This window comes from Camelus ferus, chromosome 12, assembly GCF_009834535.1.
Source record: "Camelus ferus isolate YT-003-E chromosome 12, BCGSAC_Cfer_1.0, whole genome shotgun sequence".
In the NCBI taxonomy this organism is placed as follows: domain Eukaryota; kingdom Metazoa; phylum Chordata; class Mammalia; order Artiodactyla; family Camelidae; genus Camelus; species Camelus ferus.
The window spans coordinates 50,130,530-50,145,881 of NC_045707.1; the positions used below are offsets into that span (position 1 = coordinate 50,130,530).

General features: G+C 45.1%; 1 long non-coding RNA gene across 1 annotated transcript in view; it reads right to left on the reverse strand.

Moving 5' to 3' along the window:
• LOC106729893 overlaps nucleotides 1-15,352 on the reverse strand; it is a 46,910-nt gene that overhangs the window by 10,917 nt on the left and 20,641 nt on the right. Inside the window, exons 3-4 of the long non-coding RNA XR_001366309.2 lie at nucleotides 8,797-14,581; nucleotides 6,131-6,266 (exon numbers count right to left, since the gene is read on the reverse strand). This is a non-coding gene — a long non-coding RNA (uncharacterized LOC106729893). The remainder of the gene's footprint in view (nucleotides 1-6,130; nucleotides 6,267-8,796; nucleotides 14,582-15,352) is intronic.

The following is a 15,352-nucleotide window of genomic DNA, read 5'->3' on the forward strand; positions in this document are numbered from 1 at the left end:
GACACTGTGAGGTAGACAGCTGACTCAAGACCCGGGGCCAGGCCTGTGTACCGATTACTTTATCACTCACACCTTTACATACTGGTCTCTATCCTCGGCTGGGGGTCCTTGCTTCTGCTTTCTGACTTCTGCTATCGAGTTCTCTGAAAAACACCCTTGTTCAATCTCTGACTCTCTTTGTCCCACTGGTCACTGCAAGGTCCTATGGCTCCAACAGGGGTGCCCTCCTCTGAGCTATGACTTACTCACTCTCTGACCTAAAAGAGAACTCCCAGTTTCCCAGTGCGGCTGGGCCTCGCCCCTGGTGCCACTGTTTCAACCTGTGGTGCCCTGGGGACTCTCGTAACTGTATTATTACTCTTATTCACGGGCCAGCAAGTATTTGGCCACGGCTTTCGTACATGGCTTGAGTAACACTGTCCCTGGTGGCCTTTTCTAGAAAACACCACCGTGGACAGTAACCATGGGCTGCAATGTCTCTGACTCCTTTCTGGCTTCATGTCCCTCCGGGGACACTTGCTCAGGCAAGAAAACATCTCTGCCTTAGAAAACTGAGCTGCTGGAGTTCTAGCTCAAGTTCTCCTCTCCTGCTGCCTTCCCCATGCAGGAGCTTCCATAGGGGCCCTCTACCCCTAACTCCCTCCTCAATTTTTGTCCCCTTTCTCCGGCTGTCCCAGTTAGGCAGCTCTCCTGCTCCCGGATCACCAATCACCCACGGGGTTAAAACTGACTATTTCCTAGGACTGCGGAGACACTCAGCTCATGGTAAGACTGTGGCCGCTTTCCCCATCCAGAGAGGAGGCCAGGACACCAGGTCCTCCTTCTGCAGACCAATGACCTGGGGACGCCAGACTCTCTTTGGTCCATGGCTTCAGGGTACTCTTGGCTAAGGCAGAAGACTGACACTTCAGACTACAGCCTGTGGGCTTCACCTCGGGACGCTGAGCTCTGAAGCCCCCGCTTCCACCAGAGTCCTGCCCTGTAGATGGAAAGCCAACAGTTGATCCCTGCTGGGACTCCCCTGGGCTACATCTTAGCCAAAAGCATGGCCCATAAATAGGAGCATAAATTCAAGCACCTTGCTCCAGCTTAATCTCCTCTACAATACACAAGGCAAATGGTCTAAAATACCATATATTCAGATCTTTTATTTGCTGAGGGACAGCAATAATCTCCTAAAGAAATGCAAAATAGCCATCTTGGCCATGGTTGCTATCAGCAACCTGCTGTCTCCAACACCTCCTTGAGAGGGGGACTCCCTTAAACGTACATCCTCCCCTGCTCTCCCTACCATATACCTCTCATTTAAAGGATAAATTTCTCACCCAATCTGCCCCTGATATAAGACAAAAACTCCAAAAGGCAATCCAGGAACCCAGAGTAACTCTTGATAAATACTAACCATTGCTGCCACAGGTTTTGTTTTGTTTTGTTTTGTTTTTAATTGAGATCAGGTACAAGAGACCAAGGCTCAGGAGAAGGAAAGAAGGAAAGAGGCCAGGCCTGCCCAGATGAGCAGCCACCGTCCCTAAGTCCTCGGCCCCCAGCAGCACGAGACAAGCCTGACGATCAACACAACATCTGCCGCTGACCTGGCCGTGGGCCAACAAATGTCCCCGTAAGGACAAACCTCCAAGATCTGCCTGCTTTTGGTGTAACAAGCAAGGTCACTGGGTGGCCCTCTGTCCCTCAAGCCAAACGGCCCGTGGCGGAGAACCAGCCTGCGACCTGCAGATGGTTGTCCGGGACTAAAGCAGCCCCCTCCAGTCAGCCCCAATGCAAGAGATCTCCATCCCTGGGCTGCAGCCGCGGGGACAAATGGATGTGGCAGGTGGGACAATAACTTTCCTTTTGGATACTGGGGCCACTTACTCTGTCCTAACTTCCTTCTCCAGACCCTTTCCTCTAGACCCTACAACACACCTATCCTTCTGGTCATTAAGAAGGATGGGACCTACAGACTAGTCCAAAATTTAAAAATCATAAACGAGGCTGTAAGTGCCTCTTCATCCCGTGGTTCCAACCCCCGATGTGTTACTGCAGACATACCTCCAGGAGCCCAGTGGTGCCCCACCTTAGACCTAAACACGCTTTCTCCTGGGTACCGCTTAGTCTCCAGTCCCAATACTTATTAGCCTTTCAGTGGGACTCACCCAGTGGGTGTCAGCGCCAGCTAACCTGGACAGTGCTACCACAGGGGTTAGAGATAGTTCTCACCTCTTTGGGCAAGCTCTGGCCCAAGATTTACAGGACTTACAGCTTTAAAAGGGACTACTCCCCAACATGTAGATGACCTACTTATCTGCTCCCTTACTCAAGAATAGGCTCATCCAACATGCAATCCAAACTCTTGACTTCTTGGCCGAGTGGGGATATAAAGTTTCCAGGTCTAAGGCCAAAATGGTCAAGCAAGAGGTAACTTATCTAGGAGTTGTTCTGACTCCTGGAAACTGTAGCTTTTCCCCTGAAAGAATTCAAGAAATCTTACAACTCCCTAATCCCATTACTCAAAAACAGCTCAGGGCATTACTTGCACTAACAGGTTACTGTAGGCTTTGGATCCCTAACTATGGGTCTATAGCCCAACCTCTATATGACAGTTTAAAGGGTAAGGATGACTCAGTACCCCTCCAGTGGGGTCTTTCCCAACAGGAAGCAATGGAAGAATTAAAAACTCTCCTAGTAAGATCCCTGGCCTTGGGGCTTCCAGATCCCACAAGGCCCTTCCAGTTCTATGTTCACGAGAGAGGAGGAATAGCCTTGGGGGTCCTCACCCAACAGCCCCTGGGACACCTCTCCAAGCAGCTAGATCCCACTGCCCGAGGCTGCCCTTCCTGCCTAAGAGTGTTGGGAGCCCCCTCCACACTCCTGGAGGAAGCTTCTAACCTAACTGTGGGGGCCGCTATACAAGCATAAGCTAACCACCAAGTTTCTGATCTTTTAAAAGGCAAGGGACATTTCTGGCTCTCAGATGCTCAGCTTCTTAAATATCAGGCATTATTTTTGGAAAACCCAGATACTACTGTCTCTGTCTGTGGGACACTCAATCCTGCTACACTATTACCATCACCAGACGAGTCTCTTCCCTTCTACCTATGTCATGAGACTATCCATTTCTCTAGGAGCTAGAACAGATCTCACTGACCAATCCCTGAAAAACCATGATGAGATCTGGCTCACTGATGGGAGCCACATATTCTTGTGAACCTCTTAGCAATCTGCGACTGCTTCTCAAGGGACACTCTGAGTCAAACTTCAAATGGCTATACAACAAGGTAATCAACCAGCCAAGACAGCTTTTATACAAGCCCCTCGATGGACACCGACCCTTCACTCACCACCTGCCCAGTGACAGCCAGCTAGTCTGGGACCCCATCATCACCCCAGATCAGCAGGAAGTAGCTAGAGCGGTCGTCACCCTCTATGTCCCAAAGATTTGGGGTCCTATGACTAGAGCGGGGAATGTTAGGTAGTTTAGATAAAAATGAGCACTGGGCAGGGGGGAGGAAGGGGAAGGGAACAATCTAGAGCACAAGGAACCTGAGCTGTCAATCAACCAGAGCACACAGAACCTGAGTTGTCAATCAATCAATCAATCACAAAACCAGGATATAAAAATAGGAACAATGAGGGAACGGTGTCATTTTTCCTCTCTTGGACTGGCAGCTCCCAATTCTCGGGAGTGGACTATCTTTCACTGTTTTTTTTTTTTAACGTCACTAATAAAAATCTTGCTTATATCATGCTTTTTGTCTCTTGTCAAAAATTCTTTTTCTTCGGGTGACTAAGGACAGAGGTAATTCTTATTTCCCGTTTTCCGGTAACAATACCAAGCTGGGAAAGCATTCCCAGTGAGACATAATGTCCATCAAACAATGCAATTAGGCAGAAGAGATGTAACCATCTCATATAAAGCCTGTTTAAATATACCAATTTTTATAAACTTTCATCTCAGTTCTATCAACTTTCGTACCTTTAGCTTTAGTTTCTGTTAGGATCCAATCAACAAGCCTTGGTCTTACAAGGAGTCCTAAAAGGCTTTTTGCTCCCTGACCATTTTATTTATTTTTATTTTTATTTTGTGTGTGTGTGTGTGTGTGTGTGTGTATATATATATATTTATTTATTTATTTATTTATTTATTTATTGAAGTATAGTCAGTTTACAATGTTGTGTCAATTTCTGGTGTACAGCACAATCATACATGAACATACATATATTTGTTTTCATATTCTTTTCAAAATTTATTATTTGTTGTATATGTATTTTTTTTTATTGAAGTATTATCTACTTCTAAACAGAAGGCTCTGGGGTCCTTAGTGAGGGGTTGAGCCAAGGGACTCAAGCCCTTTTATCTATCTTTCAACTTGATTAATTGTTGGTCAGGTATCTCAGGGTAATTTTCTTCCAGTCTTTAATTTATATATATATATAATTTTTTTTTTTAACTGAGGTAAATAGAGCAAACTTGTTTGGAGCCCTTTAATGCTGGGGACCAAAAGGGGGTCCCTTTGGCCCATCCAACCTTAGGTAACGTTGTTTCAAATCCTTGTCTTAATCCCATTAACATCCATTTTATCTCATGTCTTAATGACCATCTAAAGATTTCTTTATCCGTTTGGGACAAATCCTGTTAAAATTTCCACCTTGTTGGGAAGAAGTCTCTAGACTGTCCTTCAGTTTTTTCTTCCTTCCCTTTTAATCAATCTAATTAAAATTAATTATCCAAATGTTTCCATTAGCATCTGTAAGACCCTTTGAGGGGAAGCAGAGACCACAAATAAGGCTTCCCAAACTGTATTTCTGTTTGTTTTAAATTAAGGGAATTCTTAGGTTAACCATTCTATGTATTTCTTCTATACTTTTTTCCACCTTTTAATGTGTTTTTCCCCCCATAGGTACCAATCAAACAGCTGTTTATAATGAGAGCTGTCTAAAAATTTACCAATTTAGAAGTTACTCCTATTTAAAGGATCCATCATCTGGCCATTGACAAGGTGTCTTAATAGTGTCTCAAGACAACAAGATGCAAGAGGTGTTCCCATAAGAAGAATGCTGCCTAAACAAGACCCAGAAAGTTTACTCCCCAAAATCGTCTGAGGCCTTCGTTTTACAGGCAGATGCAATGAAAGTTAAAACGACAAAAGCCCCTGTGAGCTGGCACAGACAAAAGACTGCTCAGAACCCCAGTCTATTCGACTGGCTGCCAAGTGTTGAAGATCAAAATCCTGAAACGATGTTTTATCAGGCTGGCTTTCTCTAACTTAACTGCATACGCAGTAAAAAAGCCCCATCTTAGTCATTTTCAGGGTGATATTTTCTTTAATTCCCCATTACGTAAATACTTGTAAGTACAAGTTTTGTACGTACAGAAGTCTGGCTGGGGTGTTAGTTGGAGGCTGACAACCTGTCGTTCCTTTTTCTTTCATTTTGAAAGCTTTGCTCCCCATCCCGAGGTGGGTCTGTCGAGATAAAATCGCTGGTGATGACTGTGTGCTGGGCTACTGTGCTGTTTGTGAGCTTAAGTCTAATTTTTACTAAAGAGTCGTGTCTGCTCTTAAATGTCCTGGTTTCTCCCTCTGCAGCCTAAGACCACCATGGGTGCTCAGGTCTAGAGGTGGCCACTGAGTACGCATGGCCCTGGCTGAGCAAGTTTTAATTACAGTCAGGTTTCCCTACAGGGCAGCTGCACAGTATGAGGGCATGCCTCCACCACTCCCACAAGCTTCTCAGTTGCCTGAAAGTCACTGCCGGCCAGAAAAGAGAAGCCCCTTCTTCAGAGCTGAAAGCTCTCATGAGGTATCTTCACGTTTATTTCTACAAGCTACTAAAGTAGCCAATTCAAGGGGAAAAAACCACAGGCCAGACTCCCACCTAATTACTCAGTCCAGTCCTACTCAGTGTCTTTCAGCAGAGCAAAGTCTTCCCAGTCTTTCAACTGAGAATAAAACCACTGTGTCTAAACTGAGCAAAAATCTTCCCAGTGTCTTTCAACTGAGGATAACCGAGGTACTTCTCCTTAAAACCAAGTTTCAAGGATAATCTACTCCAGAGAAGAGTGTAAAACCACCAAGTAAAACTTAGGATCATCAGCCAGTAATGAGAGATCCGAGAATCGAGGGAGACTCACCCAGATTCATCTGGACTCTGAAGAGTAGGACGGGGACCAGAGGCCCCTGCTGGTACCAGATTTCAGATCCTCGTAGAGTCCAGGTGAAGGAGAGAAGTCTGCTCTGGGTCCCTTAGTTGGTCGCCAAAACTGTCGACTGAAAAAAAAAAAAACATGCAAAACCTGAAAGTTGAGAATTATGTTTTATTCAATGGACTTACTGAGGACTTAAGCCTAGGACATAAACTCTCAGATAGCTCTGAGGGGTTGCTTCTGAAGAGGTAAGGCAGGAGCCGTGATATACGGGAGTTTTTGAAAAGAAAAAAGAAAAAAAAACAAACAGGTAGTCAGAACATCAAAAGATTACTGTTAAAGAAAACCAGACATCGAGTTAATGAACTTTGCACTTTTCTATGTACAGGAAGATGCATATGCATGTATATGCATGGGAAGAAGTCTGGGCTTATTGAAATTATTCCTTTGATGTGCACCTTAAATAGGGCCGGTATCTGTTTCCTCCATCCTGAGTTCCATTCTGGGTGTGCCACTGGGGTGGGCTGCAGAGGCAGATGGCTTGGTGGCGGTGGGTAACCTGTTTTAACTCCACCCTGAATTCCCCTCAGGGTGCACCGTCGGGTGGGTGGGTGCGGCGGCTGATGACTCAACAGCCACAACATCCCTTGTTTACTGAAATAGCAGGTGACATTCTATGTCCACATAGGTATTGACTAAATGAGAATTTTTATTTATTCAAGTGTTTTTAAAACATTGTTTTCCAATTCTCTTACAGCCAAAAGCAGTTAAAACTGGGCTGAGTGGACTGGAAGAAACAATGTACAAAAATTGAGATGATTGATACTTGGTGCTCAGCGGGCACGGCTCTCACCTATTATTTGCAGCACAGTGCTTGAAGCCTGGAAGACCCGCGTGAAAATTCTGGCTTTGCTTTTTCTTTAGGAAAGGTACTTACAAAGCTTAGTTCCCTTAATTGTAAAAGGTGAACGTAATGTGAATTTGTTTATGAAATTAGCACAGTAGCTGTCAGAGTTAAGTGCTCAACAGCTGTTTTGCTATTTATCATTTTGTTTCCCTGAGTTGCATTTCCAAACAGGATTAACTGTAATTGTGGAAAAGATACAGGGACCAATGTTAAGTGGCAACAAATGAAAATGTGAGATTTAATCCAAAGTTAGTACTTCATTTTTAAATTTCAACGGAAAGAATATATAACAGAAACTTGCCTTCCATACACAGAAAACTTCACGATTCAGGCCAAAAGTTGGCCACTGAGTAACCCCAGAGGAACTCAGCCTGAGAATACAAATGCCATAATTACCTGAAATAAAAGGCAGGGCGAAAACAGGAAGTGGGAGAAAGGTCTGGAATGTGAACCAAGTGTCATTAAGACAAAGGCTTCCCTGGAACTCATACTATCCTGGCCTTTCACTATTTGCTTACTGCCTTTTAGGTAAAAGATAAGGCAGTCCAGAGCCTCATTATCACTTCATTCATGAGTGGAGCAAACTTGGAGTCCGTTGTTTTCCGAGATGGTTTCTATGCATTTAAGGGGTGTTAGACTGCACCTCACAGGCCTGCAAGCTTTGTAGTTGCCCAGCCTCAAGACTGAAGAAAGAACCTGGAGTCAGCAGGGATGTCAATGGTTTATTGGCCAGGGAATCTTACACATCCAAACCAAGAGGTCCGGGAGTGACACCCCACCGTATATGGCAGACAGGACATGGTAGCCATCTTTGCTACCGGCGGGAGGAGGCGGCTCCCATCAGCTTCCAGGGAAACCAGCAGCTGGGGCACGTCTCTCGGCCCCTCAGGTTAATGAGCACCACGAAGGCAGCCGTTTCCCTTTAATAAACGAGCAGGTGGAGCCGTTCTGGTCTAAGGATTAGATCAATCACGAGCTGGGGCCGGGGGCAAGCACGTTCACGTGAGTGGGCTGTAGGTTAGGCAGGGATGTACAAAGAGTAAAAGAGCAGCCACCTCGAGTGGCCTGAGCACACACTCCACCCCGTGCACCCTGTACGGCTCTTGCCACCTTGGCCTGCCCCTCCCCCACGATGTCTCTGGGGTCAGGGATGAACAGGCACACAGCAACCAAGTGCCACAAACGCAATCAGACAACAGCAGTTAAGGGGTAACAAGAGTCCAAAAGGTGGGCAAACTTTGGAGCCAGGCACTTATCAGGTCAATTTCTCATGGACTGAAGCCAGAGGAGGATGACAACAGCATCTCGCTGCAGGCCCGGCAATCAAACTCATTCCACAGCGAGGCCACTGCTGTTGCCCAGTCGGTGAACAGACCCCTCCCGCTCAGACTAGGGATGACATGGAAGGTGTCCGACAGGCACGGTACCAGAAGATCATGGCCATTAAGCAAACTACAAGCAGTAACAGGGTTCTGCACTAATACTGCCCCTGCCTGGGGTTCATCCTGGCCTGCAGTACCGTTCTGCCTGTCCACCCTTAGTCCCCACAGCTGGTGCCAAATACTGGAGAGGCCCAGAACAACAGAGCCCAAGGTTAACACAATGGTGCCTTTCTCCACCCTTACGGGTCTGGATTAACTACTTTAGCAGTCTTAGGTGGGGCCGGGTACCTAAGACGTGGAACCTACTAGTCCTTTTCTAATCCTCTTCCCCATGGGGCAGCAAACCCAAACCACCGGGGACTTACCTGCCAGTCCCAGGGCCGCTTTATAACGTGTTTCTCTGAGGGTAGAGCCTGTGGCAAGGGGAAACGTGGTCATTGTTCTGACCAATAGCTGGCAACTGTCCTTCAGGGGTCAACAGTTGAACTCAGATTGTGTTTTGACTAGTTGCCTCTGGGTTAACCTGGCAGAGACACTGGGACCACTGTGCCTGGGGTGCTCAGTTACAACTCATAGGGCTTGAATCAGCCCCCCATCCCTGTGTTGAGAGAGCACATTTCCATCTGAATCGCTAAGTAGCCCCCTCATCCTTTCCATCAGCCTGGGGGCAGTATGGTTGTAAGGTAGGTGGAAATGCTTGCGTGTGTCATTTTCATAGCCCCATTCCCTGAACTTCACGGCCAGTAAAGTGTGGGGTTTTTTTTGCATTGCTGGACTAATTCAGGTTGGCCTTTTGTAAGGACTTCCACCTGTCCTCAGGCACTACAGGCTGCATAGAGCTGTTGTTCCCTCACACTATATCGTCACTCTGTCCCCTTCCATAGCTGGGACCAGAGGCCCAAGGGTACTCATTACTTTGCTGTTGCCAAAGGCCCCAACCAAACCCTTCTGGGTAACCGGCCACGTCCAATTCACAAGTCTGTCCCTGTAATTGTTCAGGGGTGGTGGGTCTGGGGTATGCCTGTATTTTGTAAACAATCCAGGACCTTGGGTTTTGTCTGTATTCACCAGCCATCCCTGTGCTGTGAGTGCCAGGCTGCTACCTTAAACTGGAAAAAAGACTGAGGTTAACAGGATATTTCAACATAACAGAAGAGAAAGACATCTCTCTGGCAGCCAGCTGGCCCAGGGCCCACGTGCTAGAGGACGCAGCCCTGGGACTCCCCCCACGGCTTTCAGGCCCCACAAGCCAGTGGACAGCCAGGAGCTCCCTGGAATGCTCCAGTCCTGTCCGCGTTTCCCGACACCTTGGTGCTCACGGGAGTCTCCTCGGCCTCTTGGCCGGCTTGCCAATGGTTGGGCTGCACCCCGAAGGCCTGCAAGGCCTGGACTTGCCCAGCCTTGAGTCTGAAGGAGGAGCTCGGAGACAGCAACGGACACATCAGTGGTTTACCGCACAAGGGGTCTTACCTGCCCAAACCGCGACGTCCTGGAGTGACACTCGCGCGGTGTGGAGCCGCGCGCAGGACGCGGCAGCCATCTTCGCGCCTTGGGCCGGGGTGGGGGAGGGGAGTGCCCATTTATAGGGCAACTGCCGTAAGGCGGGCTCATCAGTTACCAGGGAAACCAGCAGCTGGGGCATCTCCCTCAGCCTCTCAGGTTAACGACCATCACGAGGGCAGCTAGTGCCCTTTAATAAACTGCAGGTGGAGCCATTCTGGCCTAAGGACTAGAACACTCACTAGCCGGGCCGGAAGCAAGCACCTTCACGTGAGTGGGCTGTGGATAAAGCAGGGGCTGGCTGACCAGGGGATGTACAAAGAGCAACAGAACAGCCATCTTGAGTGTCCTGAGCACACAAGAGGATTAGAAGATATACTGTCCCTGGGTAGAAATATTGGACTGCTGAGAAAAAAAAAAAAAAAAGAGTATTTGGAGGTTACTGACAAATAATTATGCTCAACTCATGAGCAAATTTAATGATAAAAACAGATGGGTCTATAGTAGATATTTAAGTCGAATTACATCAATACACTATATGCTTCATTTTCCCTGATGGCGTGCCCAACATTTTGCTCCAGCAAGTCATGAGGTCTTAGACTTCATGCACCAGAGGATTTATGAATGTACACTGAATCTAGGAACACAGCGTAACTGCCAGGTTTTCTGTCTTCCATAAGCCCCAACTATGACTCAGCCAGATAACACAATGGTAGCCTGGTCTTACTAGGAAAATAGGTCACTGGCTTGCCAAGAGGCAGAGGTTGATAGAGGTGGAGAGGGTGTGTTTAACTACTTTTTTCTTTGCAAAATCTTATCAGAATCTTGCCTTTTCTTTTGAGTCAAATCTCAGGCATGTTCCTATTAAAGATAAAGACTCTGATTTGAGATTCTCATAATAAGGTAGATTTCACAACAAAAGCAGTAAAGAAAAACAGCTCAGTCATCTAAAACTTCTAAACTGATAAAGCAAAAAGTATATGAATAGGAAAAATCGGCAGAAATGCAATATATAATATATAATTAGGAATATCAACAGTTCGGAAGTAGAATTTAATTAATCCACACGACATAAAGTGATATAAAATTAATAAGGCAGATTTAACCTATGTGCCAGAAACTACATGGAAATACAAGCAAGCTTGGTTTTGTGCCCAAGTGTATTTTAGGTAAAAATTGACCATATTCTGTACCACACAGTTTAAGTTAAACTCTGCATTCTATATATCCAGAAAATAAATCAAAAAATTAGAAATAACAAAATAAAATACTCAATCACACAGAAAGTATGAAAAAAAAAAAAAACTCAACTAAATAATATTCTGGCCAGAGGGCCAAAATGTACTGAAGAATATTTTAAAATACAAATAGAAATGCAATATGTCAAATTAGATGGGATACTGCCAAAACAATAAAAGTACAAACCAAGCATCTCCCTAAAAATGTAAAAAGTGATCAAAACAAGTAAAAGGAAAATACAACAAACCTGTATAAGGAAATGTGAAAAACTGTTGGTGTTTTGAACATTTTTAAGTGAATCATTAACCAGAAGAAAAAAAAAACTTGTTTTTGCTTCAAAAGGAGTTAATAAAAACATGGTTAACTTAAAATTTGGTCATTTAGGTTACCATTGAACATTTTTAAAGTAAGTATCAGCCATAAGTCAGAATGTGAAAATTGGAGAAATCTAATGGAAATGTGATTTATGTTACTGTTTATTTTGAGAGTTTTCTTTTAGTGGCTCTTGAATAGCAGCTCAGTATGCACTTTTAATCTAGCGTGGTGTTGACAGGAGATGGAACGTCAGGCTGGCTTTTATGGAGCTGCTTTGACACAGTTCTTTTTACTGCCATGCCCTAATCCTTCTGCAGACTCCTGGTTTGGAAGCAGACGTGTGCCTGGGACAAGTCTGAAGTCTGTGACCAGGAAATTCTTTCCTCCCGTCTCATTCTGTGAACAGTAGTTTCTAAGAGCTCTCATTAAGAAAATTAATCACCCGTCTCATTCTTCTACCTCTGTTCCAAAAGTGACACAAAACCAGGAGCTGGCAGGATGAGAATGGCATCTATCCACTTCTAAATATTTACTTCAAAATGATTTCGTGTTAGCAAGATGACACATGTAAAAGCTCTTGAAAAGAAAAAAAAATTTGGTATGTATCACATTCAGATGAGACGCCACTCTGCCTTACTCAAGAAACCATTACTGTTTGTCCAAGATACTCCAGGGGCCAGGAGGACAGAGAAGGAGAAGCACGTCAGTGGGGTAAGGACTCGGGGAGCTCTCTGCTGAATACACAGGGGGACCCCGCCGCGACTGGGCCAAAGGGCTTCTTGTTGAGTTGACTTCAGAAATACTTTTGCATCTTGTAATTCTAACGAAATACAGCCGCTATCTTATTAGGTTGTTTCCTCTGCTTAATCCCCAAAGGAAATCCCTTTGCTTTTCAAGGATAAAAAGTTAGCAGAACAAAGAGAAACTCAGGGGAAGCGCCTGAGCTTTTGCTACAGAATTTCACTGAAGCCTTTCCAAGACCCGAGGATGGGACCCGAGGGCTATTCACTGTTGATTCCTACACCTGGACCGAATGTCAAGGTCTGCGAGGAGATGAATCATTTAGAAACCCGGCGTTCTTGCAGGGCGCTGTCGCTTTTGTAGAACTCTAACAACAACTGTGTCGAAGGCAAAAATCACATAAAAAGTTCAAAGCTGTTAAATCCTCTTTCAGCAAGTAAGACTCAGAATTGCTGAGGGCAAAGACCCGCAGTGTCTGGTGATGTTGATCATTCTTTCTCTGAAAAGAAGAGATTAAAGATATGACACAGGGAGAGAAGAGACAAAACCGCTTGAGGTGGCAGTTCTCACTCAGGGAACGCCTGTCTTCTTCATTTTCGTTTCCACTTTGTGCTTAAATGGAGTGATTTAGGCAAAAGAAACAGAACTTGATTTTGAACCATAGAAATCATGATCAGGAGAAACGCGTACACGAAAGGAGTTGTGGGCACCAGGCTCCCAACTTAGTTATTTCCGATACAGTACACGCTTATTCAAGAGAGCACATCCCAGCTCAGCTCACACGCAAGGGTGTTCCGGAATCAGCAATGGGAAGTAGTTACACCGTCGCTGTAAAAAGCGAGAGGTGATAAAATCCTACATTTATTCACTGTTGATATAAGCATTTGATGTTTTAGATGGACTGGAATAATCCAGTTGCTGTAAAGCCAAAACGTCTTGTAAGCAGCTCTTCCCAGCCCCTGCTCTGTACCCCCTGTTATCTACTACTGTTGATCAGGTTGGCTGCTGGCTTAGCCAGAGTTGCAGACTGGCATTCAGCAGACGTGTTTTGTTTGGCCTCTGTAGTATTTTTTTTTAAAATTATGTGTCCAGGTTTAAAAAGCAAACAATTTCACATGAAAATCCAGATTTCTGGCTTCCATTGAAAAATAGGAAGAACTGGTATTATATGAATGTCATACAATACACATTACATTTTATAGCTTACATCGGTCCATATCAGGCATCCAGTTTCACATGGTGCTGCCTTCCAGTCCACTTGTCTGCTTGTCTTTGGGGTCTGGACCTGCTGTGTTGAATCAGTATCTGAAGAGTGTGGCTTGTGTGTCTCAGAGGTACAGCTCTCATGATCCTGAAGGCTTGGAAATGGTAGAACTAAGGAAACACACTTCTTCATTTGGAAGAAACAGAAATACTGTGACAGACAAGCGCCAGAACCTGGGTCACGAGCACAGTCCCTTCACGCCTGAGCCAGCCCTCTTTCCACTGTTCTAAGCTGCCTCCTTTGGTTTACATTTCAAAACGATAAATATATTTCAAAAACCATAGAGCTTTAAAATAATCATATGTTAAAAGTGGGGAAAAGAAAGAAAAATCACACTCTGTATGATAAGAACAGTGTTAACGTGTTGAGAAAAGACTTTGGGCAGCAGCATTGGGGAATTTTTTTTTCTATTTTCCAAACTTTCTTAATAATTATGTATTAATTTTTATAATGAAGTAAAACTGTATTTTGAAACATTCTAAACAAATCGAAGCAGACGCTTTGCCTGGTCGTGACCATCCCACCTCCCTGTGCCAGAAACTCACTTCCTCTTGCTTCCCCGCCTGAGATGGGAGGGGAAGTCTGGGGGTGGCCCAACATTTTCAGAACCTTCAGTCTTGAACACAGTGGTGGGAAAGTGCCAAGCAGAATTCTGGAGGCAGAGTTACAGATTCTAACCTTGAGTGGAAAAGAAGAGAAAAAAAAAAAAAGCCAAACAAAAGCACAGGCCTTTTGATGCACCCAGTTACAGCGACCTGCATTCGACAATATCCTAAAGTTGATGCAACCAGTAGGTTTTCTATTCCCTGCAGCCAAAAAATATACATAAGAACATTGAAATTTTCTTTCAGGTACTTACCTTCCAAATCCTATGGAAGCAAATTGAAATAGGAGCCAATCCTTTTGATTATCTTGCCCAATGAAGAGGAGTCATCAGGAGATCAGTAGAAAACTCCTCATCGTGTTCCCCTCAAGGGCATACAGAGCATCTTCCATTTTCATTCATTCTTCACAGGTTTGGTTTTAACAATCCTTTTGGGAGTCCTGGGGCCGATCAGGTAGGGAAATCCTTGCCCTGATAATTCAAAAAGCTGAAAAGAAGGTATATGTTTGATTTCCTAAAAGTGTTCTGCTTACGCTGGAGACGCAGAGCACACACTTAGGATGGGCTGCCTGTTTGATGCGCTTCATTTGTGATGCTGGTTATTGGAGGTGAGGAGGTGGGACTAAGAACTTTAGAGAGAGGCTGGCGGAGAGAGAGGAGGGCCGAGAAGCTGCAACAGCTGGCAGTCATTTCAGAAGGATGGTTTAAATGTTTGGAGATGGTTACCCTGGAGAAGAGAAGACTTGGAAAACACGAGAACTCTTAGTTAAACTCTTGTGGGTTCAAGGATTGGAGATTCCTTCGATATGTTTCTTGTGATGCTGAAATTTTTAGAAGGATACATGTGAAGATAAAGAAGGTAAGAATCACGGAGACAATGCCCAGCAGGGGCCAGTGGAGGGGAGGCCAGCTTACCCCTTGGCAGGGAAATTGTAGCTTAGAATAGAAGATGGAACACTTAAGACCAGCTCCTACCCTGAGACGCTATGAGCCTGTGATTTTCACCTGCTGAACTGGCTGGTCACTGCAGAAGTAACTCTGGGACCAGAGGAGACTCACACATCTGAGATGGCCTTGAGGAGTCTTGTGCCTCAAGGCTCTGACTCTTCTCTGAGGCAGCTATTCGACAAGAAATAGGCTTAAGGGGTCACTTGTATCCCAAAGTGACCCTAAAAAATTTTAAATCCAAGTCATTACTAGGGTTGGATTAAAAGAGTAGCAAGTACTTGATGGTAGGAGGCCTAAGTCTCTCAGCTGG